We start from the raw sequence: 23,594 nt of genomic DNA, 5'->3' as shown, positions 1-23,594 counted from the left end.
TAAGGTGTATACAGTTGGTTATACAGTTTAGAAAAATTCTTCTGCATCCCTCAGTATTGATGTTTTACATTAAATTAATTAAATATAAATAAATGCACATATATATTCTTTATATTTATAGCTCTTTATAGTACTGAAAATACTCATATTAAAAATAAAAACTATGGGGCTGGAGTTGTGACTCAGGTAGAACACTTTCCTAGCATGTGTGAGGCACTGGGTTTGATTCTCAGCACCACATACAAATAAATAAAAAACAAAAGGTCCACCAACAACTAAAATTTTTTAAAAAAATAAAATGATGGGTTGGGGGTATAGCTCAGTGGTAGACTTCTCGTCTAGCATGCATAAAGCCCTGAGTTCAATCCACAGCACCATCAAAAAGTAAATAAATAAACTACACAACTAAAATTCTAGCCAGGCATAGCAGTGCATGTCTGTGATCCCAGCAGCTTGGGAGGCTGAGGCAAGAAGATTCCAAGTTCAAAATCAGCTTCAGCAACTTGGCAAGGCCCTAAGCAACTTAGTGAGACCCTGTCTCAAAATAAAAAATAAAAAGAGCTGGGGATGTGGCTCAGTGGTTAAGCACCCTGGATTCCATCCCTGGTCCCCTCCCACACCATCCCCCCAAAAAGGAGAAAAAAAAAAAAAAAACACTAAAATTCTATTTAACAATAACGATGTTGACAAAACTTATTTTATGAATAGTAAATTGCTGCTTAAAACATGACTAGGATATAGGTCTTTTAGTTTGTCCTGCTATTCTTTATTTTCCAGCTGTGGAGACATACTTTATACAATGCCTAGTGACAGCCTTTGGTTTTCTCTTAGAAGAAAATACATTATTACATATTAAATATACCTCCTTCTCTCATCAGCCAAGAACTGTTGGAATCCAAAACAATTACACATATGCATACAAATGTGGACTAGAATAGCTTAGCAAAACACAATATAGTGATGCTCTACATGATCCAGAATATTCTCTTAATATTTAACTCTTATCAGTATGGAAACACAAAACTTTTAAACAGTCATAAAAAAAAAAATCACAGAGCTCAGTGAAGATACTGTTACTAGTTTGAAGACTGTTAAAAAGAGTTACATACATCATGTTACTAATAGCCTTAGGCTAGGCGCACTAAGTAAAGACTTCGTCAGTTTTCCTAGCCCTTCAATAAAAAGTTTATTTTAAAAAAATGTAAGTTACATCAGACTCATTGCTAAGTAAGGTAACAAAAATGAGAACAGGAAAAAAATTAAAAACTCAACCACTTTCCATTATTTGAGAAGACTGGAATCTTGATGATAATGTGCTCAGCTTTGATTGAAATGATTTACAGATAACCAACATGTGTTTCTTAGCAACCTGCATGCATAAAAAGGCTACAATATACTGTATGATTCCAATTATATGACATCCTGGAACAGACAAAATTATATAGAGAGTAAAACAATTCAAGGTTGCCAGGAGTTTGGGAGGAGACAAGGGATGAATAGGTGATACATAAGAATTTTTAGGGCAGTAAAAACATTCTGTATAAAACAAATGGCAGATAAATGACACAATGCATTTGTCAAAAACTACAGAATGTTACAGTACAAAATATAATCTTAATGTATGTTGTTATTTAAATTAAAAAATCGTTTAGGAGGTTGGTGGTTCCAGGAAGCAATGCAGACTGTGATAAAAGGATTTAACTATGAACATATGAATGTCCAAAACATCTAACTGAATATATGAATGTACAAAATAACATCACTGAAAGAGGTAGAACAAAAGGTGCTAGTCTATGTAGCTCTGGAAAAGAGGTGCATCTCTAAGACAAAAGGCAAAAAGAACTGCAGAAAAGCACTGAATTCTAGTTGATAAGGTTGTTTCCCAGGGGGCTGGGGGTTTACAGTTCTCATACTGCTATTTATGGGACCAGAACTGAACAATTAAGCAGATGATGAAAGTCAAACAGTGGAACAGTAAATGTGGTAATAAATCAGAGCAAGAGACAGGATAAATTCATGTTTAGCTTAATATAGATATGAATGGTTACACACACACACACACACACACACACACACACACACACACACACACACACAGGTTAGCAGATATATATATATCTTTCTGTGCTTTGTTAACTGAGAAGATTTTTAAAAAACCAATAACCCCAGTAGCAACAAGCACACTTAGCATCCAGATCTTGGTTTCTAATATAATTCTCTAATAAAAGGAACCAGGACCCTTTGGAGAAATGATTTATTCAGCTGAGTCGAGGAATACATAAGAGGAGCCTGGAGTATTTTGTAGTTCTAGGTAGTAAGAAAGTGCTTAAAAAAATAATAAAAACCCCCAAAACCTCTGCTGTGGCATGTGTTGAAGGAGCATAGTAGCCAACTGAAAGGGTTCCCCGTGGCTAAAGGTGGAAGATTCTAAACAACAAAATAAATAGTTTGGGGTTAAAATCTAAAGTATGAAATAAACATCTGTGAGTCTATACTGACATAAACATATGACTGAATAAATTAATAGCCGGAGGAAAAGAGATGAATCTCATTCAGAATTCCAAACCATTTATGTAGACACTCTGCTTTCAAGGAGGCAGGAGTAACAGCATTTAGGTGTGGGCTGAATGGTGTAACTTCCCATAAAAGAATGTAGTACAGGAATAGGGGTGAGGGGACAAGAGTATCAGGAGTATTGGTTTTTTTACAGTGGAGAAGTAAAAAAACAATTAGTCACAAATCACACTGATAGTATGTACCCTTAGTATGATGAAAATGGCTATAACCAATAAGCTCAATATTATTAGAAAAACATAGAGAAATTTTAGCTCTGTGGTGTCCTACAAAATACCTAACCAGCACCCTTCAAAAGGTCAATATCATAAAAAAACAAGGAGAGTCTAGAAACTGTTATAGCTGAGGAATCTAAGGAGACAAGAAAACTAAACACAATGTGGCATCCTGGACGGGATCATGGAACAGAAAAAGAATATTAGATAAAAGCTGAATAAACTGCGGATTTAATTAATAACAATATATCCATATTGATTCATTAACTGTAATCAATCTGCTAACAAAAGATGTAACCAACAGGGGATAGAGTGTGGGGTATCTAGAAACCTTTGCACTACTGTTCTAAAGAATAAAGCCTATTATAAACAAAACCAAGTCGATAACTAACCTTATATTTAAAGATGACACATTAAACTCATTTCCCCCAAAATCAGAAACAAGGCAAAAATGTCTACTTTCTCCACTTTGAGTTAGTATTTTGAAAAAGAAAAACAGAGTTGTAAAAGTTATACTACCTGGTTTCTAGACTTCCTCTACCACCACAGTATCAAGACAGTATAGTACTGATATAAGGACAGAAAAGTAGATGAATGGAACAAAAGAATCTGGCAACAGATTCACATTTATCACCAACTGATTTCCTACTAAGGATATCCATATGAACCTCAGGTTCCATAAGAAGTGTCAGCAGGTCTATTTCTTCAATTTTCTTAGAATCCCTAGTTATATGCAAAAATGAGAATTGTATTAAACAAAGGTCAACAATTTCTGAGTGACTCCTATGACCTAGGTACTGTTTCCATTAATACTTAGAATAGCCTATGAGGCCAGTGTTATAAAAGGTGATGCTCAGAGAGGTCCCATGATCTGTCCAAAGTTAGAGCTAATAGTGGCAAAGTGGAATCTGAATCACAATCTGCTTGGTTCATTCCCAAGGCTTTTTCACAACATTCAGAATGAAAAAGGAGAACATCAGCTCACACATCCCAACACTGCCTTGTTTATTCTGTTTTGTTTTGCTTTGTTTGAAAGATGAGATCATTCAAGTTTCCCTCATAAATGTCTTCCAAAGTATTAAGTAAATATTTAATTATTATTTACTAAAATGAACATATTAGCTTATTAGGCAAAATTTATGATCCAGTTGAATGTTTCTGTATGCTGTGTGTACATTTTGTAGTAATTTGCAGATTTATCCATAGTCAGTAGTTATTTAAAGGCAATAAAACAAAAAACATAATTCTTAATTGTTGTAAGGGAGTACGGTTGTTACTTTTGTTATGCCATATCTTTTTGGCCACAGTCACGACCATCCTAACATCAAGTCTCAAATGAGCCAAGGTTGTCTGCTAACATTTTCTGTTTCACAATTATAGAAAACCCTAGACAGTGTTTATACCTCTATCTTCACTTAAGCTTCTAGAGAGTCATATCTAGACATAAACTATCAGAATTCTGATGCCTTTGAAAAATAGTCTACACCTCAATCCAAAAGGATTTGTTTGCCTGATAAATTTCCTTTTCTCTAGGACTCGGAAATGCCAACAGGATCAGACTTACATTCCCTTATCTATCCCCACTACTGAATATTTACAGAACATTCAAATTCCTACATCATACTTAGAATAAAATATGTAAGTTCCAAAAGAGAACATCAATGATTGAAAAAGTCTTGAATGCTACCTCTGGGTTCTTCCTTTTAGATCGCAACAAAACTTTTAGACTAGCTTTTCATGAAAATTTCATGAAATACTATTTCTAAGTTAGGATTATGCTCAACTGTTTCCATCTGATTTTGCATAAGTGAGGAGTTTTAATAATATGTAAGATGATGCTAACAGTTTAAAACACTGTAATATGTATTATCTCATCGTCCTCCTATTGATCCAGAAATGTAGACAGGGAAACTGTTAGCACATTTTACAGATGTCAAAACAGGCCCACAGAGATTATATAGCTTGCCCAAGTTACCTGACCAATAAGTGGTAGGGTTTGAGAAGATGAGGTCTCTGAGTTTCAATGTAAATGCTTTCCTCAGGAACTCATGCCACTCATGTCTCAAATTTCAGGTCTATGTCTAACTCCAGACTAAACATAGTCTGCATTTTTCCCATTCCACGGGAACATCACCTTGGTTTCCCCATATTTTTCTTTTGTATAGATCTCTAAGGAAGCTGAGGTAGTTGGGTAAGACGTAGGTGTTGAGAGATTCAGCATCATGACATCTGTCAGTCAGAAAACTGAAATTAACCATGTACTCTTGCTTTTAAAAAAACAGTATTTTGGGTCGGGGGTGTAGCTCATAGTAGAGTGTGTGCTTAGCAAGTGCAAGGCTTTGGGTTTAATCTCCAGTACCACAAAAAACAAACAAAACCCCCAAACCAAACAGCAAAAAAAGTCAAGTAACTTGAAGAAACATTTCTCCTACCTTTTTCCATCTAGTCATGACTCTTTAGACACATTTTTAGGTGAGTTTCACCATTCTAAACAAGGTATAAAGGGAAGAAATCCACAATAGCATTTTCCTGAGGCAGGTATTTACAGAAAGTTCTCTCAGACAGATGCATACATATATGTAATACCTCATTTTATAATAGTTCATTCTGTTCCAACACTGTTTCTTGAATTTCTCTCCAAGCAATGTAAAGTACTACATGAATTACAGAAAAACAACAACAACAAAGAGTAGGGATACCCCATTAATGAAAGAAATACTGACTTGAAAATGTCCCAATTTTATGAAATGTATCAACGAACCAATACTTTGCATTGCATTGTATTCCTTTATGCCAGTTACTGATTTATTAACTCTCAGCTCCCTTCACTATCTGCTTTGCAATAGAAGGGCTAAGCACTTTGAGAATTTCTGCTTTGTGGTGAGCATGTTGTTAAGCTTTATCATCAGAGAGCACTGGAAAGGGATAAAGAAAAGGCTTCTGCAAGATCTGGGATATATCAGTGACTATGGATATGAAGAACACCCAAGGGTGTCCCATCCCAGCTGTGAGCCCAAAGCAGACACCCGCTCAATGAGCTCACAGCCCTCCTGACACAGACATCACAGACCTCAGGGTTCACACCATCTGGCTGGGGAGCTGACTCCCAGTGTCTACAATTCCCCTGTGTGTATACCCACCTGCCTTGGCCTGCCTTATCCCCAAAGGATGTTTCCTGTTCACCAATCTTGGTTGGATCCTCATCTGCCAGTTCAGTTTGCCTTCCCCAAAGGCAGTATTTTATGCTTCCTGTAACTAGGAACCAGCTCTGGCCAGAATAATACAGGGAACCTCTATGATATCCAATGGGCTGTGAAGAATACCACACCTCCTCCAGTGATGTCTGAATCCCAACTGAGGGCTTGTGTCCAGGACTCTGGGCACAGTTGAGGGAGAGTGAATGGTATAGTAAAAACAGAAGTAATAAATGAAACACTGCCCACTAAGATATGTGCGCATCACCTCGCCATCCCTCCAACTCCGATCTCTTTTGACAGTCAGCACCCAGAACCTTAGCAGCAGACACTCCCTAAGAGAAGATGCTAGGTTTATTCTGCAGAAACAAACTAAGCCAAGAGAAAGGGTGCATATTCTGATATTTGAAACTCCTACAATACAATGGCTGGGTGCCCCCTACGCAACCTACCAGTTAACAACTACAGCCTACACAAAGTTCTTCTCATCAACTTTTGGGTGTTGTACTTTTAGATAAGAAGGAACATTTGTCCAAGAATCAATAAATATCTGAGAAAAGGTTCCAAAACAAACTGCAGAGGAGAGAAACCTCTGAGGAATTCAGAGGAAACGGCCTACAGAGGGGCAAAAGAAAAACATGCTCACATACCCTCAGAGAGAGAGAGGGCAATGTATTCACAAAATTCAAATGGAAGTGCATAAAAAAATCATTAAAAGGTATTTTCAGAGAACAAGAAAAAGTTCTTAGAAATTAGGTCATCAATAATAGTTTAGTATCATGATTGTGGTAATGGTTACATGGAATCTACACATAGTACAATTGTCCACACACAATGTACCAATGTCAAATTCCTGGTCCTGATATGATATTATAATTAGATAAAATGTAACCATCGAGGGAACTAGGACCAGCATACACAGACCTCTGTCAATCTTAGGAACTTCCTGTGAATCTGTAATTATTTTAAAAAACAAAAAATTTAAAAAGAGGATATTATGCACATGTGAAAGAGAAAGAGAACTGGAAGACAGAACTAGGCATATTTCAGAAAAAAGCAAAAATATAAAGCAATGAAAAATGAAAAAATCATTTGATTGAGCTCCCCAGCCCAATGCACATAGGTTCACTGGACTGAACCCAGTTTCAAGCATGCCTGGCAAGCGCTCTTCACTAAGTTATACCCCTGCCTGAAGAAAAAAAATGTTTTAAATGGTTTAATGGGAAGTTGATTTTTGAGAACCAACACTGACAGAAGAGCTATAGAAAAAGAAAAGAGGTGAGATCACATGGATAAAATTAACAATAAAATTATCCAAGAAAACTCAGAATTTAAGGACATGAATTCTCAGATTAAAAGGGAATATTAAGTACTCAGGGTAATAAATGGGGAAAAAAGTCACACCCATGTCGATGTGAAATTTTAGAACACTAGAGATGAAGAGAAGATTCTCAAAGCTTTTAGAGAGAGATGGGAGGAGAAAAAATAGCTCACATAAAATAAAGACCAGAACGGCAGGGTTTGAAAGCAACACTGAAAGCCGGAAGCTGACTGAGCAATGCCTTCGTAATTCTGAGAAAAAAAACACCCAGATAGAATGTGGTCAGTCTTTTGAGCATGAAGGGAAGAAAACAATGATTTTCAAACATGCAAGGTCTTAAAGTATTTACCTCCCATGCACCCTTTCTTCAGAAGATCCTAGAGCAAGTGTTTTACCAAAATTGAGAACAGGAAGAAAGAGGGACATGTGGGATCCAGAAAACAGAGAACATACATTAAAAAGAGACAAAGGTCACTTTATTCCCCAAAAGGTGGAGAAGAAATGTCTCAGGACAGTTCCACATTAGCCTGAGAACACTCTGTACAAACTGGACAGAGAGATGAAGGACTCAGGAGTGAGGCAGGGAGAGTCATCAGTGAAAAGATGAAATTGACAGGAAAAGTATGAACAATATACCAATATCAAGAGGAATTTCATAATCCCAGCAGAAGTATGGGGGCAGTGGTAAATATTCAACAAGACAACTAAACTGGATGTGGTGGTGCACACCTGTAATCCCAGGGGCTTGGGAGGCTAAAGCAGAGGTCAGCCAGTTCAAAGTCAGTCTTAGTAATTTAGTGAGGCCCTAAGAAACATAGTAAGACCCTGTCTCAAAATAAAACATAAGGGTTGGGGTGTGGTTCTGTGGTTAAGCACCCCTGGGTTCAATCCCTGGTACCAAAAAAAAAAAAAAAAAGACAACTAAGCAAATCAAAAAACAAGAAACAATTACTGACTTAAGACAGTTAGACAGTAAGGGTATACTAATGGAATAAAAATCTATTCATAGTACACCCTATGGCTTAGCCATAAACATTTACATAGTTATCATGCCAACAACATAGATTTAACAAAAATGTGTGTGTAGTGGGGGAGAGGGAAGGGTGTATGTGTAGGTGTACTGCACGTTATATTAACATCTTCCTTACGAAGAAATCGACATGGCTAAGGCTGAAAACACCAAGAAATAGCAGCATATTAACCATACTGCACTATTGACACTGAAATATAAATCACTAAAATAACTAGAAGCACAATTTTTGGAAGTAGGACTTTGGTGTAAGAACCAATAGAACCAACTTTTGTTTCTCTTAAACTGCCTAATTCTGATTTTCAAACTTTGCAGAGGTATTATTTTGATAATAATAAGTGTGTTTGAAGATTAAATCTGAAGAAAAACATTAAATAATACATTTAAATTTAAGAACATTTAAGATGTTCTTAATACTTTCAAATTTAAGAACATTAAATAAATACTAAATAAATAAAGGGCTTAGAAGTACTTCTTAGGCAATGAAGAAGTAAGTGACATGATCAGACTACATTTTAGGAAATACTGGGATAGGAGAAAAAAAAAAAAAAAGATGAACTGAAAGAGGGAGAACCTGAAGGTTAAACACATACACATATCAAATTTCTTGCAAATTTTCTGAACTGAGGAAAGAACACTCTGGATTCTGTTGTCTTGCGTTTGTTTTGTGATGTTGGGCATCAAACCCAAGTCCTAGGAAGTGCTCTACCACTGAGTACATCCCCAGCACTGTACCCTGTTTGCTATAGGAATATCAGAAGAGTGGAGAAAGGGTGAATGTGGAGGTCATGACAAAGATGTCTTAATCTCTTAATCTTCATCTATCTGGTAATTTTTTTAACTATCAATTAGTTTTCAATACAAGGAAGGGGATAGCCAGTCAGCAGATACAAACATTGTAGTCTTTCTTGTAGAACATTCTGTCCTCTGTGGATAAAGAGCCATCTGGGTTATGAATCAGTCTCTCAAGGGATTTTACCTAGTGTAGATTTTAACTATGTCCCACCATCAAATAAACTAACCATCAAAGTCCTGAACCTAAGAGCTGTGAGACCAAATCTATGAAGATCTAGAAGAATTAGGGATTCTGAGAAATAAGTAAGGACATACACTAAGAAGAAAATAAGACTCATACCTACCTAAATGCATTCAGAGCCAAGCCACAAATTGAAAATCAAAGTCCAAGTGCCTTCCCCCAGAGCACAGCCCCCCCGCCCCCCACTCTGCTTAGAACCTGGCTACTCCAAGTGTGGTCCTTGGCCAGCAGCAACAGCAGCCCCTGGGAGCTTGTTAGACATGCAGAATCTCAGGCCCCTCCTCTGATCTAATGAATTAAAACCCTCATTTTAACAAGATCCCCAGGTGATACCTAGGTCCATTAAAGTTTGAGAAGCACTGACTTAGATGATAGAGAAAGGAGTCCTTCTGGCTTTTGCATTCCCCTACCCACCCTGGGAGCACAGAGCCTAGGCAATCCCCTCTATTGTCTAAAACTGCCCAGACAGTAACAGTCATTTATACAGTAAGAAAAGTGCTAAGAAGAATCTGGCAACTATGTGTCTTCTAGAAAATGCACGGATTCCAGAATACCCAATTATTTCTTAGGAGCTTGGTTATAGAGTAAAATAAGAACATGAGCATGAATCACAGATTTCCCTTTATAGCTGCCTATTTTATTTAAACAAAAAAATGCTAAACATTAATTTTAGTTGTACTTAATTGAATAATTTCTCCAGGGAATAGTTCAGGGAGAGTTTAAAACTGCCTGTTTCCAAAAGCCATTACAAATTGGCATATACTATAATGTCACTGTGCCAACCAAAACAGCGTGCTTTACTGTCCCTAGGGCTGCCTTCACTCCAGATGTGTTCAGAACTCGCAGTAATATAATGCAGGCAAAAGCCATATTTACACGAAGTAGTACTTTGAATATCCTTTTCCAATTATCTGGAATGAGATAATAGATCCCTAATTGGAAGCACGGTTGGGGGTGGGGGCAGGTCAGTGGTTCCTCCCTTGTGAATGCTTTTATTAGTAAAAACTAAAATGGTCTGTGCAAAAGAAATTTCCTTTGCCACAGTTAATCATCTGAACATCTATAAACTTGGAAACTGCCCCCTGGTCACCTCTAATTAACAAGGCGATTTTTATAAGACTGATCTTGTCTTTTCCTGTGAATTGTAAGGACGAAAGGACTGGGGTTGGGAGAGACAGAAGAGGAATGCAAGTGAAACAGCTCCAAAAACCATTCTGGCAAGAGAACAGACAAAAGCCATGGGTATACAGGTGTAGCCGCTCCCTCCACCAACATCCCACCCAGATATCTTCCATTCTGTTTTGGGCTTGCATGAATGGCATGGGCTCCCTTTCCTTTCTGACCACTAATGGTCATTAGACCATTGTCAGGGTTTATCTTTGTTTATTAATTTTTATTTATTTGTTTATTTATTTATTTTGCAGGACTGGGGATTGAACATAAGGGCCCTGTGCTTGCAAGGCAAGCACTCTACCAACTGAGCTATATCCCCAGCCCATCTGTGTTTCTTATTGATTTATAACTTGCATTACAAATTGAATTAATTGATAAACCATAATCTCTTTATTCTTGAATTTAAGCATTCGTCAATAAAGTTACATAATGTACTGTACACTTTTGCTAACCATGGAAGTTTCTAACAGAAACAAAATTTAATTCAAATAAATATTTTTATACAAATCAGCATAGTGTTCTGTTACAGTGGAGACTCTGGCCCCTGTACATCATAAAATGCTGTAATATGCCATGCAATCGGGCACACTCAGTTAGTGAAACTGTCTATTTTCACAGATGTCACAGAGAAACCATCTGAAAAAACTATGTATAATGCAGCTGTTCTTGGCTGTTAGCAAGATACACTTGAAAATCTTTTTCCCCAAAAGGTTCAAAATTGGAACAAGTTTTCCAAATATAAATTAATTAACAAATTCCATGTGTTGACAAGCTAACACACTAATGTTTACATTTCAACTTGACAAAGGAAATTTCAATGTATTTTTTTATAAACCTCGAAAGGAAACAAGCTCCTGTATAGCATTTACTTCAATATATTTGCCCTAAAATGTTTAAAAACATTTTTATTGTGAGAGGTAACAATGAAAATATTAATATTGTTTAACAAACAATTACAAGGCAAAAACTGTATAACCATTATGTGCTTGTCCAACTTGGCAGTGCGATACTAGACCAATCAACCTTGTAAAAATCTAAACTCATTCACTAATAGGCAATCAACAAACATCAACTCTACACCAGGCGGTACATTAGGTGCTAATTTGAACACTTGGCAAGTATTACTTACTAGCATATTTACTCAAATAATTACCACCACAAAGTCCTTATTTGTTACCTGAGATTCAAAGCAAGTAAATATGTAACTTTATCAGAAGAACAAGGAGTATTTTGCTCCAATAAATCTACCCTGGAGGTTTGTGCTCTAGGGATGTTTTACAATATATCACTTCTGAAAGGACCACAAGAAAGGGCTTGGTGGTCAGTAACACCCAGATGTGAACTTTTCTTTCTGACCTATACTAGCAGTGACTGATGTTCCCCATGTCTCTCTGATTAACCCTTGAGGTTAGGCCTCTTCCTCCAGAACAAAGGCCTCCCCACTGGGGAACTACTTAGAACTTTCCCAAGCACCTTGCAAAGAGTCTTATTTTTCATACGGGGACAAGATCTGAAAAAAGCATTTGTTCCAGTATAAAGACAGTGAAATCCTTGTTTATAAGACTAATGTTCTTTTAATCCTAAGAAAAACCCAATCCATAGCTTTGCCTTAAGAGAAATAGTTTTAACTTATTAATCACTAAGTTTTCAAGTAAAACTCAGTTTGTAAGATTCTCAGAAGCAGTTCAGCTGTTTCCACATTGCACATCAGAAAATTCCTACATTACGTAGTCTAGGATAATGTTAAAACAATATACATAATGGCATCATTTCCTTACTAGGTTCCATTTCAGCTGGAAAAGAAGGGAGAAATTTAAACCAAGATAATTTACACCAATAATCTACAAACTGGGATGTATAAGATGATTCACTGGAATGTGGAAAAAAATATTAATATACTTACTTTTTAATCTCAATCTTTTAAAATTTCTACTTTTAGAAGTCATATATAAAACAGTATATATAATTTTAATTATATTTTAAATTATAATATATATTTATAATTTTTAATTTTTAAAAATTTAAAATTCTGAACATTTGCTCATAATTTTTTGTTTGGTTTTGGTGCTGGGAATTACACCCAGGGCACCTTGTGCTCTACTGCTGAGATACACCTCAAGTCACACCTCGTGGCTACTGGGATCATGATCTAAAAATATTGGGAAGGGAGCTGGGAGGTGTTTTCAGTGGTAGAACACTACTATGTGTGAAGTCCTGGGTTTGGTCCCTAGCACTTGGGAAAAAAATGCTAGAAGTCATTTCATTAAGAGTGGTATATACTCTCTGTGAAAGAAAACAGGATATGTAACCTGAAAGTCTAAAAGTTAAATATCTTTGTCATTATTCAAGAAAATATTAAATCCTAAAAGTAACGAGTAAGTGTCCAGTCAACTTGAATTGGAGGAAGATTAAAAAGCATTCAAATTCACAGTCCAAGGAATATAATGGTACATATCAGGGAAAGTGGGGTAAGTGATTTGAGATTTTTGTGTTTCTACAACTTTTCTATAAATCTAAAACTAGTTAAAAATGAACACTTAAAAGTTAGACAGACATGATGGCACATGCCTATAATCCTAGCTACTCAGGAGTCTGAGGCAGGAAGATCAAAAGTTTGAGGAAAACCTCAGCAACTTAGCAGGATCAAGTCTCCAAATAAAATTTTAAAAGGGCTGGGGATGTAGCTCTGAGGTAGAGTGCTCACCTAGCATGGCCCTGGGTTCAATTCCCAGTACCACAAACAAACAAAGAAATGCTTAAAAGTTATTTATAACTAATCATGGCAGCAAATTTTTAAAAAGTATTTCAAATAAAGCAGAGTGGAAGTTAACCCTAAAATGGCACACTCACATCACCCAACACCCAGTCTCTGTTCCATGCCACTGGACACCATAAATGGTGGACCCAATAAGGTGGCCTCAGAGCTCCCCTTCTCTCTGGTCTTTTGAGAACTGTCAAAATATGTTTGTGTACAGAATGCTCTTTGCATTTAAAAGTGCTTTGTCTTTGGAGTGCTGATAGAAGATGACAAAAATAGGTGGCTCAACCATAGATGAAGGAGTGCAGAGGAAGCCGAGAAAGGGCATAATCAAAGGGAAAGATAATAAAAGAGTTTCAGGACATGATTAGATGTTTGCTTTAGGAAGAAAACAGTGATAGGGCAGATAGGGCCTATTTAATAAATAGTTACTGGACACCAATTATGTGTCAGACACTGGGTTAAATACTAGGTACAAAAGAGTGATTGATCCAGACAAGATCCCTATCCTCAAAAAGCTTACAGTCTATACTAGAAAAAAAAACAAAACAAAACATATCAGTGAGGAGGTTGTGTGATAGCACTGAGGAGTAACAAGGAGCTGAACTAGGCAAGTGGCAGAAGCCCGAAAAGGAGGGGCACAGAGAGCAGATCTCATGCAGCTAGTCACAGAGTAGAAAATTCTTTGTTCATGTAGACTGACTAGCACTAATTGGATCATTTTACTTGAGTCAGAATGGCAGAGCAAACTCCTACAATGTTACTATATATAAACTAATAAGTGCTATCCAAAGGTAAGGTGTTGACTAGGAGGCTGCAGTCCTAGGCTCCAGACGTGGAGCTGTATTTTGGAGATTTCTGAGCTATCTCAGGAATTAAAAAAAGAAAAATAGCAGTGAAGGAAGGAGATCTGCTTCTTGAGATGGAATACCCAGAAAGAGGCTTCCAGAGTATCAAACTTTAATTCCACAGGCAGGAATACAGGGTTTTGAAGGTACCCTTCATCCTTCTATTATAGTTGTTTTCTATTCTTATGTACCTCGTGCAAGGCAGTTCCCAGACCTAAGTCCTTGAGGAGTCATGGCCAAGTGTCCAGTGTTTCAAACTACCCCAATACCACACATACCTGTAGGATATTTATTTTAAAAATAGGTGAATACAAAGAAAACCAAGAGTAAGAGCACCTAAATGAAGGGGGGCTGAGGATGGCTGTAGAAAAGGGGCTGCCAACAGGGAGAGAGGGTGTGCTCACAGATAATTAGGTAGAAAAAACTTTCAGGGACAGTCTGAATGTATGTATCCATCCACCCATCCAACCAACCATGGAAGAAAGTGACAGCATCTAAGAAGTGGTAAAAACCGGGCATGGAGTCCTGAATAGAGATAAGGGGTAGCTATAGAATGCAGGAGAATGCTATACTTAACGATTGCAGTTTATCATCATAAGGATACGAATAAACAGCCAGATGAAGAGGTACTTAAGGCAAAGTCCTGAAGGATCCCAAGCACAGAAGTTTCTGCCCCGATGGAGGGTCGGTATGCCACCCATCTGGCACATGGTTAAGATGCCAACTTGGGAACTCTCTGAGTCCCATCATTTGGAGGATTTTATGCAGGCTCCATTATGTAGGCATTTTTTATTAAATCATTAGCCACTGGTGGCTGGACTCCAGCTCCTCACAGGGTAGGGCTGAAAGACAATCATGTAGTTGCTTCCTTCTAGTGACCAGACCCCATCCTGAAGCTATTTAAGGGTTCCCCAAGAGTCACCTTGTTGGCATAAACTCAGGTATAATTTAAAGGGGCTTGTAATGAATAACAAAAGACACATATTACTAAGGAAATTCCAAAGATTTTAGGAACCCTGCCACAAGTTGGAGGCAAAGACAAAAAAATAGTTTTTATTACATCACAACCAACTAAATCGGAATTTCTGGGAGCAAAAACCAAGCATTTAAGGACACTTAAGTGTGTCCTATCAGGATTCATTCATTCATTCATTCATTCATTCATTCATTCATTCATTCATTTATTTGTTCGTTCTGGAAATTGAATTCAGGGGCACTTTACCACTGAGCTACATCCCCAGTCCTTTTTACTTTTTTTTTATTTTGAGACAGAGCCTCATTAAGTTGCTGAGGATGGCCTCAAACATGTGATCCCCCTACCTCAGCTTCCTGAGTCACTAGGATAACAAGGGTGTACCATGTGCCAGGCTAGCATCTGCATTTTAAAGCTCCCCCAGATGATTACAGTATGCAGCCAATTTGAGAAGCATTAATCTTGGGCAGTGATTTTAGATGTTCAGAATTAACAGAAAGGGGAAAAAACCCAAAAAACAGAAATCAAAGTCTTAGCCCCATGTCCAGCTCAACCAAATCAGAATCTCAGTGTATGAAGCCCAGTTACTGTGTGACTTAATAGAGCCCTTGTGCTTCTTATGTAAAAAACAGAGTAGAGAAAGATGTATTAAGTAAGGCTGAGACCTTGACATGGACATGGTTGCTGAAATACTAGGAGACAGACAACTAAAGCTCAAGGGAAATGAATCCCTGGAGTTGCCCACTCAAGGGTCATTTATGAAGTTGTAAATAAATTCAGGAGAACTCATTACTATTTCAAGCAAAAGGGGCCAGGAGAGAGATCTGGGAAAACTCCAAAGGAAGAAAAGGTACCAGCACAGAGAAGTGTAAGCACTCCTTTCCATGGCTGAATGATATCTCACTGTGTGGACAGGTCAGTATGTTTTGTGGAACTTACAGAGGAGAGTTTCAAAGGTAGGGTGGTCACCTCTTTTAAAAGCCACAGAGGATCAAGAAGAAAACAATGCCAGGACTGCTCACAGTGGATAATGAAAACTTTCTGTCAGTCACTGGCCTCGGGACCCACTCCTCACACCTCAGTCTGTAAACATGTTCAAATTGTGCCCTTCTTATGAAAAACCAGCCCTCTGGCTCATGTGTTTTAAGATTCCATCTTCCCTTCAACACCAACCTGCTTTAGAGGTTAGTCTACAATTCTACCCCTATGACTTGAACCCTCTTTCCCTCTCAACCCACTACGGTGCCATTATTCCAGTGACACTGTTCCTACAGAGGTAACCTAATTGAGAATTCCAATAGTTTATTTGCAATCAAGCTTCATTCCATTGACTTCTCTACAGTACTTAAAACTCAGGACCCTGGACAACCTACTTCCTTCCTGCCTTTTTCCTTGGGAGTTTAACCTCTCATCCTGTTGGAATACAGTTTCTCAACTTGGAATTGTTGAATTTTCATAGAAAAACTTAAGTACATGCACATAAAGTTGGGGGAGGGGATGGAGAAGAGTCCCACAGTGTCATCAACTTCTCAGAGAAGTTTATCATCTTCTCCAAAGTGAAAACACAATTAGAGTATGGTCATAGTCACTTGACTAGTTTCCCTGCCTCAAGTCCTTATACCTCCTTAATTCTTATATCTTATCTAATCCAACCTTCACATTACTATCAAACCATATTTCAGATTATACCAGAGGTTGGTAAACTACTGTCTAGGGGCCAAATCTGGCCTGCCTTCTCTTACCATAAACAAAGTTCATGTACAACGTATTGAAATGCAGCTATGATCATTCATTTGCATATTGACTACAGCTGCTATACGCCACCCCATGGGATGTGAACTTTTTTGTTGCTGTTGTTTTTAAAACTGAGGTGAAATTCATGTAACAGAAGCATTTAGTACATTTACAATGTTGAGTGATCATCCATCTAGTTCCAAACATTTTCCTCATGCCAGAAATAAACTCATATCCATTAAGCAGATGTTCCCCATAGCCTTAGTCCCTGGCAGTCACCAATCTGAGTTTTATGTCTAGGCATTTACCTATTCTAGATAGTTCAAACAAATGGACTCAGACAACATGTGACCTTTTGTGTCTGGCTTCTTTCACTTCGAATGTTTTCATGTTCGTTGATGTTGCAGCACATACATATTGGTATTCACTCCTTTCCATGGCTGAATGATATCCCATTGTGTGGACAGACCACATTGTATTTATACAGCAATGGCTGCTTTGGCACTACAACTACAATGGTAAATGGCCTACAAGGCTTACTGTCCAGGTCTTTGCTGAAGAAGTCTGCCAATCCCTGGACTGGACTATGCCCCTATATTCAGAAGTAGTGACTCTGAGAATCAGCTTGTATTAATGGTCACTCTTTGGAATAGAACAATACTGAAAATAAAATGACTATCATTAGAGAACTGGTTCAACTATTGTAAATACAAAACAAAGTAACAACAATACACAACTCAGAAGGGAAGAGCTATACATACTGATATAGACCGAACACTAGGGTTGATGAAGTTAAACCAAAGACAGACAATAGTTTTTTTTCTTAAAAAATAATCCAAATTTAAGCGTATATATACCTATGTGCATAAAACTTCTCTAAGAATCACAATTTTCATTTTGTATCTTTTTGGACTGTCTGAAATTTCTAACTTTCTACATACTTTTTGTCCAAAAATTTAATTTTTAAAAAACTGGTTTTAACACATAATGTTTGTACATATGTATATAATACAGTGTGATGGTTTGCTTCATATAGACGTTAGGTAGTGATCAATCCAGGGTAATTAGCATATCTGCCATCTTAAACTTTTATCATTTCTTTATGGGGAGTACATTCAAATTCCTTCTATTTTGAGGTAGATAATGCCCTGTTGCTAGTTATAGTTGCCCTGCTATGCCACAGAACACCAACACTTATTCCTTCTCTCAAATAACATTGTACTTGTTGCCCATCCTCTCCCTGACCCTTCGTGCATTTTTTTTATTAGCACTATCCATAGATGCTAACTACATGAGAAAATTACATTGTTTAGTTTTGGTCTTTTTTAAAACAAGTAATAGTAATTAATTAGAACAGTAAAAAAGAATCCAGTATTGTTTTTAAAGAAGGAAAAGAGAAAAAATTTAAATGCTATGTTAATATCTGGCATGAATTATGTATTTGTATGAGCTATCACTTTTTTATTTTTATTTTTATCATTGTAGATCAATGACCCTCTGAAGAACCACCGAAAGAAAAAAGAAAAGCCTCCACCAGGACTAAATTTTCTGCCAGAAAGCTACATGCTGAACCAGATGACCTTTTAAGATGCTATTCATGTCAGTCCTGGGCTAGGTTTCAGTCCTGCTTTTCTGATGATTATTATTGAAAAACATGTCGCATCTGTCAGTCACAGGACACTGCAAATCCTCTACTGCCACAGAGCTTGGTATGGTGGTGACTTAGGCTTCAGAACACAAGTCAGCCATGACAGGTTGGTCTACAGGGTTTATCTTCACATCCTGATGCCCCTAAACATTTTCCAGATGTGTTGACCTCATAAAACTGCCACCTCCCACAGGCTATGAACAAATTGCTCTAAGCCTAGATTTTCCCCACCCCTCAACTCTAGCAGTACCCTAGGTTCTCTGGCTGAGCAGATCTCTCAGTTTTGAAGCTGGGCTAGGTGCCAGATCTGAGTTTGGACAAGAGAATAACAGCAGGGTAGGGCAGCTCAGGAGCAGGGTACTTTTACTTCCACCCAGGCCTCACCCTTTGTTCCCCAGTGTCAGGAATTAGCCCATTCCTTGTATCCTTATGAGTCCCTGCAAGATGGTGGCCCTGCCTACATTCTCAGTCTGTCCCTCAACCCTGCCCCCTGGATCAGTATAACACAACTCCCTGTCTATGCTCAGATTATCTGTCAACCCATTAGAGATGCCCAGACAGACTAACACTGCAGTGTCCCTGCCTGGGACCCACGTTGTGGAGCACCTAGCTTTTCTCCCTTCACTTACGGCAAGGATCTCCATTCCCCCTGATACTTTCTTCTCCCACTGTGAAACTACTGTTTCCAGATCCTTTGTCTCTTCCCTACAGGTCAAAACCAGCCCATTACTGATCAAGTCCTAGTTAGAGTATCAGCTTTCTCATAGAAGTGTACTGGACAGATTCACTGGGGCCCAATGGATACGTGTGGTATATCTTCTTCAAAATTACAAAAAAACTTAACTGAGGAAGCAATCTAAGACTGAAAATAATATCTTTCTTGGTGTTGCGTACATACAAAATATTTTGTATATCATTTCAGTGTGCAAAGATATGCCAGTTCCATTCCCTTGGAACTAAAATTTAGTCAAGTCTAAAATTTAGTCAAGAAAAGGCAAATCCAGAAAAAAAAAAACAACTATAAATCATCCAAAGCAAAGGCCACCACGTGACACAAGAGGGGTTCAGAATGCCCCAGAGGGTAAAGGATGAAGAGATCATCTCCAACTGGGAACACACAGGAAAGGGCTCATGAAGGAGGCAGCAGCTGCGGTTGATATAGATGAATGATCAGGAACTCTGTGGGGCAGGACGAAGGCCATAGTTTGAGTAGGAGAAAGTATATTTTTCAAAACCTATGTATTAAATAATGAGCAAATCTGGCCTTCTGTCAATATGTTCTTTCTAATGAGCTAGCTTTTTGTCTAAAACACTACACTATATCATCCAACAAAGTACAGGGAAAAAATATCTTTTAGAGAGTCATCATTCAATCCTCCAGGAAATCTCAAGAACTTCTAGTTTATATGTGCAGGTTCATTCTTTTCAATAGTCTAATGAACCCCATTACTCATATATTCATTGTATTTAAAAATTATGCACACTACTAACATCTATATGATAAATGTGATAGTTTCCTTTGTCATTAAAATAAAGATGTGTGCCTAAAATGAAGAGGGGCATTTTGCTTAATAATTGCACTTAATGATTATAGCTGCTAGCTATTGAGATACCAAACTAGCAACACGTGAACTTTAAACATTAACACAGTGAGAAGCAAATCAGGATTCAGTACAGTTTTCAATTCATTAAGATGATTTCTTCAGTAATACTTGGAAAATAATTGAAGTGTAAGAGCCAGTTCTTACTTCTGGTTAGGTAAAGGGTAAACTGAGCAGCTCTACAAGCTCTATAAGCATAGAAGTTTCTCCCTGAGACAGACTAAGGTCCTACTTAGCTTAGATCCTTGGAGATCAGCCCAGGCAATGGAAACCAAGAAAAGCTCAATACACACATTTAAAAGCCTAGATTTCTGTAGATGGTCCATCTTGGATCCCTCTTTCCCATTACATGCACACACAAGTTCAAGGTGATGTCCTTTACCTGTAATAACTGTTCTCTCTCTTCTCAAGTAAAATTGGTTAACCACATAATTTGTCTTTTTAGTTGATACACTGCCTATCCTGAATTTGGGTACACTCCAAATCGTGAATTTTAACATTCTAAAGGATTCCTTTCATGTCAATAAAGAACCAAGGTGACAAATCTGTTTTGAGCTGAGAAAATAATTCCATGTAAGTTACATCTAGATGTACTTAACACTTAAGAGGTACAAAAGTTGTTTCAAATTCACATTTTACCATCAATTACTTTTGACTTTCTATGATTTTGTAACTACTTTTGGCTTTCCAAGTTCACATTTCCTAGTTCCACCTTGTTAACTGATGGTGAAGTAAGAGAATTATCTAGAGGTTTATGGGCATCTGTCAACTTGCAAAAAGGATGAATCCAAAGTGGAATAATGAGTTGGCTGTTTAGAATTCAAGGATACCGAATACATTTTCCCATAAAAATGATGTTGTGTACATTTCTCTCTTGGTATCTGTGGAACATTGGTTCCAGGATCCCTCATGGATACCAAAATCCAATGATGCTTAACCTCTTTATAAAAAATGGTATAGTATTTGCATATAACCTACATATATCCTCCCCTATACTTTACCTCTAGAGTATTTATAATCCATAATACAATGTAAATGCTTTGTAAATAGATGTTATACTGTACTATTTAGGAAATAATAGCAAAGGAAAAGAATATATATGTTCAGCTGAGATGCAACCATCTGCCTAAGTGCATTTTTGATTCCAGGCTATTTGAACCCACTGATACAGAACCCATGGAGGGCTGACGGTATATGGTACACCAGTTCCTAGGCAGCCCAAAAGGCCTATCCCATCACATTTTAAGAGTTACAGAATTAATCTAGCCTACATGGTCACCATGGTCTGAATCTGAGTTTATTATGCATGCCAGGAGTACATCTTCCCACTGTGGCAGACAGTCACCTTGGAAGCTTGAGATCTGTCTACTGAATGTGCAAGACAAAGTTCACCGTGGTATTTCTGCTACAATGTAATATATGCATTCTTGAAAAATCTCACATCCTGCAAAAATGAACTCTAAAAATAACAGGGTTTCTGGTGGAAAACACTGTTGGGGTGGACCACTCAAAGTCCATGTAACTATGTAACTAGAGCACTAACCAAAAGTATAATTAATACCTAGGGAGAAGACTTGGACAGCCTAGGCAAGCAGCTTGGCTGTGGCTGCCACAAGGGATATTAAACATGCAAAGGACAACAGAGTGGCAACATTGGCTCCCAGACACAGTGAAGTTCTGAGCCAGAAGGCTGCTGTTAAGGTGGACTCAAAGGAGGGACCCCCACAAGAAACCCACAGTCCTAAAAGTCTGGAGGTGCCCACACTGGGGAGAGACCTCTGGGTACAGGTACTCAATTTTTAATTTTCTTCCCATGGAGTTGAAAGGGCATCTGCTGCCTGTGAGGGCTCCTTCCTTTGTTGCTATTCCTGCTCTCCTGCCAAAGTAAAACCGCCTCTGAACCAATCCAGCCTCCAGGAGATACTGACATCATCCTCCGACTTTTCAGTTGAGTTAACTTGTGTTATGGAACCAAGGGCAGTGGCAGATCAAACTGTTCTCCTAGGATCAGTGGCTTGTTGACGCCTCAGAAATCCCTACCTACTTAAAGAAGGCTCTTTCCTAAGTCTGCCATTTCTGAGAACTCTGAATTTGAGAAGGCATCCTTCAGGAGGTAAATTCTCTCAATATCCATGTCACCTCAGGGAATTCTTAGCATTCTACATATTCATCAGAATTGATTCTTAATTTCTCAAAATATGTTGACCCTGGTACATTAGTCTGATTTCTAGTTAAGCCTTGTGCAATAGAAGAAATGTAAGCCACATATATAAGTAATTTTTAAATTTTTAGAAGTCATATTTAAAAAGTAAAAAGAAACATATGTTTAGTAGTGTATATATATTTCTGGGGGAGGCAACACTGGGGATTGAACCCTGGGGCACTCTACCACTGAGCTGCATCCCCAGCCATCATCATCATTATCATCATCATGTTGTTGTTGTTATTATATTATTATTATTTTGAGGGTCTCACTAGGTTGCCTGGTCTGGCTTCCAACTTGTGATCCTCCTGCCTCAGCCGTCAAGTCACTGGAATTACAGACATGTTCCATAGCACCCAGTAGCAATATATTTTACTTGATTCAATATATATGTAAAATATTGTCAAATCAACATGTAATCAACATAACTTTTTTTGTATATGTGCTCAGGACTGAACATAGCTAAGCACACATTATACCACTGAGCTATAGTCCATCCCATTAATACAGAAATTATTAATAAGGTCTTCTGTTTTCTTTAATACCAAGTCTTCCATACCCAGTGTTATTTTGAATTTATAGCACATCTCTGTTCAGACTAGCCACATTTTAAACACTCAATAGCCACAAGTGACCTGTGACTACTGCAGTGCACAGTAGTGATATTCAGAGACTCTACAGAGACCAAGGCATCATAATAAAAAAGAGAAAAAAGAATTCGAAGAATGTGCAACTTAATGAAGCATAAAAAAATGTTTTTTAAGTTCTTAATCTTATATTCCACACAAAAGTAACTTTGACTTAGTTAGTTTCAAAGTGAACATATTAATCCTTAATTACCAAGAACATTCTCCCTCCTAACTATATGAGTATGTTTTTGAAAGGTTTATTGAGTATAATTCACACACCATAAATTTATCCATTTAAAGCACAGAATTGTCAAAATTTGCCATTTTTACTATTTTTAAAAGTACAATTCAGTGGCATAAAATTCACAATGCTGAGCAACCATCAATCACTATTTCTAAAACTCTTATTCCTTCAGACAGAAACTCTTAACTATTACATTGTAATTCTCCATTTCCCACTGCCCCTAACAACCTCTAATCCATCCTGCCTTTCTCTGTAACTTTGCCTATTCTGGATATTCCATAGTAGAAATACATGATACCTGACCTCTTGTGTCTGGCTTATTTCACTTAGTACAATGTCTTCAGGGTTGGTCCATGTTGTAGCACATATCACAACTGCATTCCTTTTGATGGATGGGTAATATTCCATCGTAT

The 23,594-nt window shown here is 37.6% G+C and overlaps 1 protein-coding gene and 1 long non-coding RNA gene across 2 annotated transcripts in view; one reads left to right on the top strand and one right to left on the bottom strand.

Annotated features, from left to right (window-relative positions):
• The window catches only part of STX8 (syntaxin 8), a 273,652-nt gene that overhangs the window by 130,370 nt on the left and 119,688 nt on the right, over positions 1-23,594 (bottom strand).
• Positions 20,536-23,594, top strand: part of LOC306657902 — a 77,858-nt gene continuing 74,799 nt past the window's right edge. The window contains exon 1 of the long non-coding RNA XR_013762915.1: positions 20,536-21,893. This is a non-coding gene — a long non-coding RNA (uncharacterized lncRNA). The remainder of the gene's footprint in view (positions 21,894-23,594) is intronic.

This window comes from Sciurus vulgaris (genome assembly GCF_902686455.1).
Source record: "Sciurus vulgaris genome assembly, chromosome: 3".
NCBI lineage: Eukaryota > Metazoa > Chordata > Mammalia > Rodentia > Sciuridae > Sciurus > Sciurus vulgaris.
This window is presented reverse-complemented; position numbering and strand designations above follow the sequence as displayed.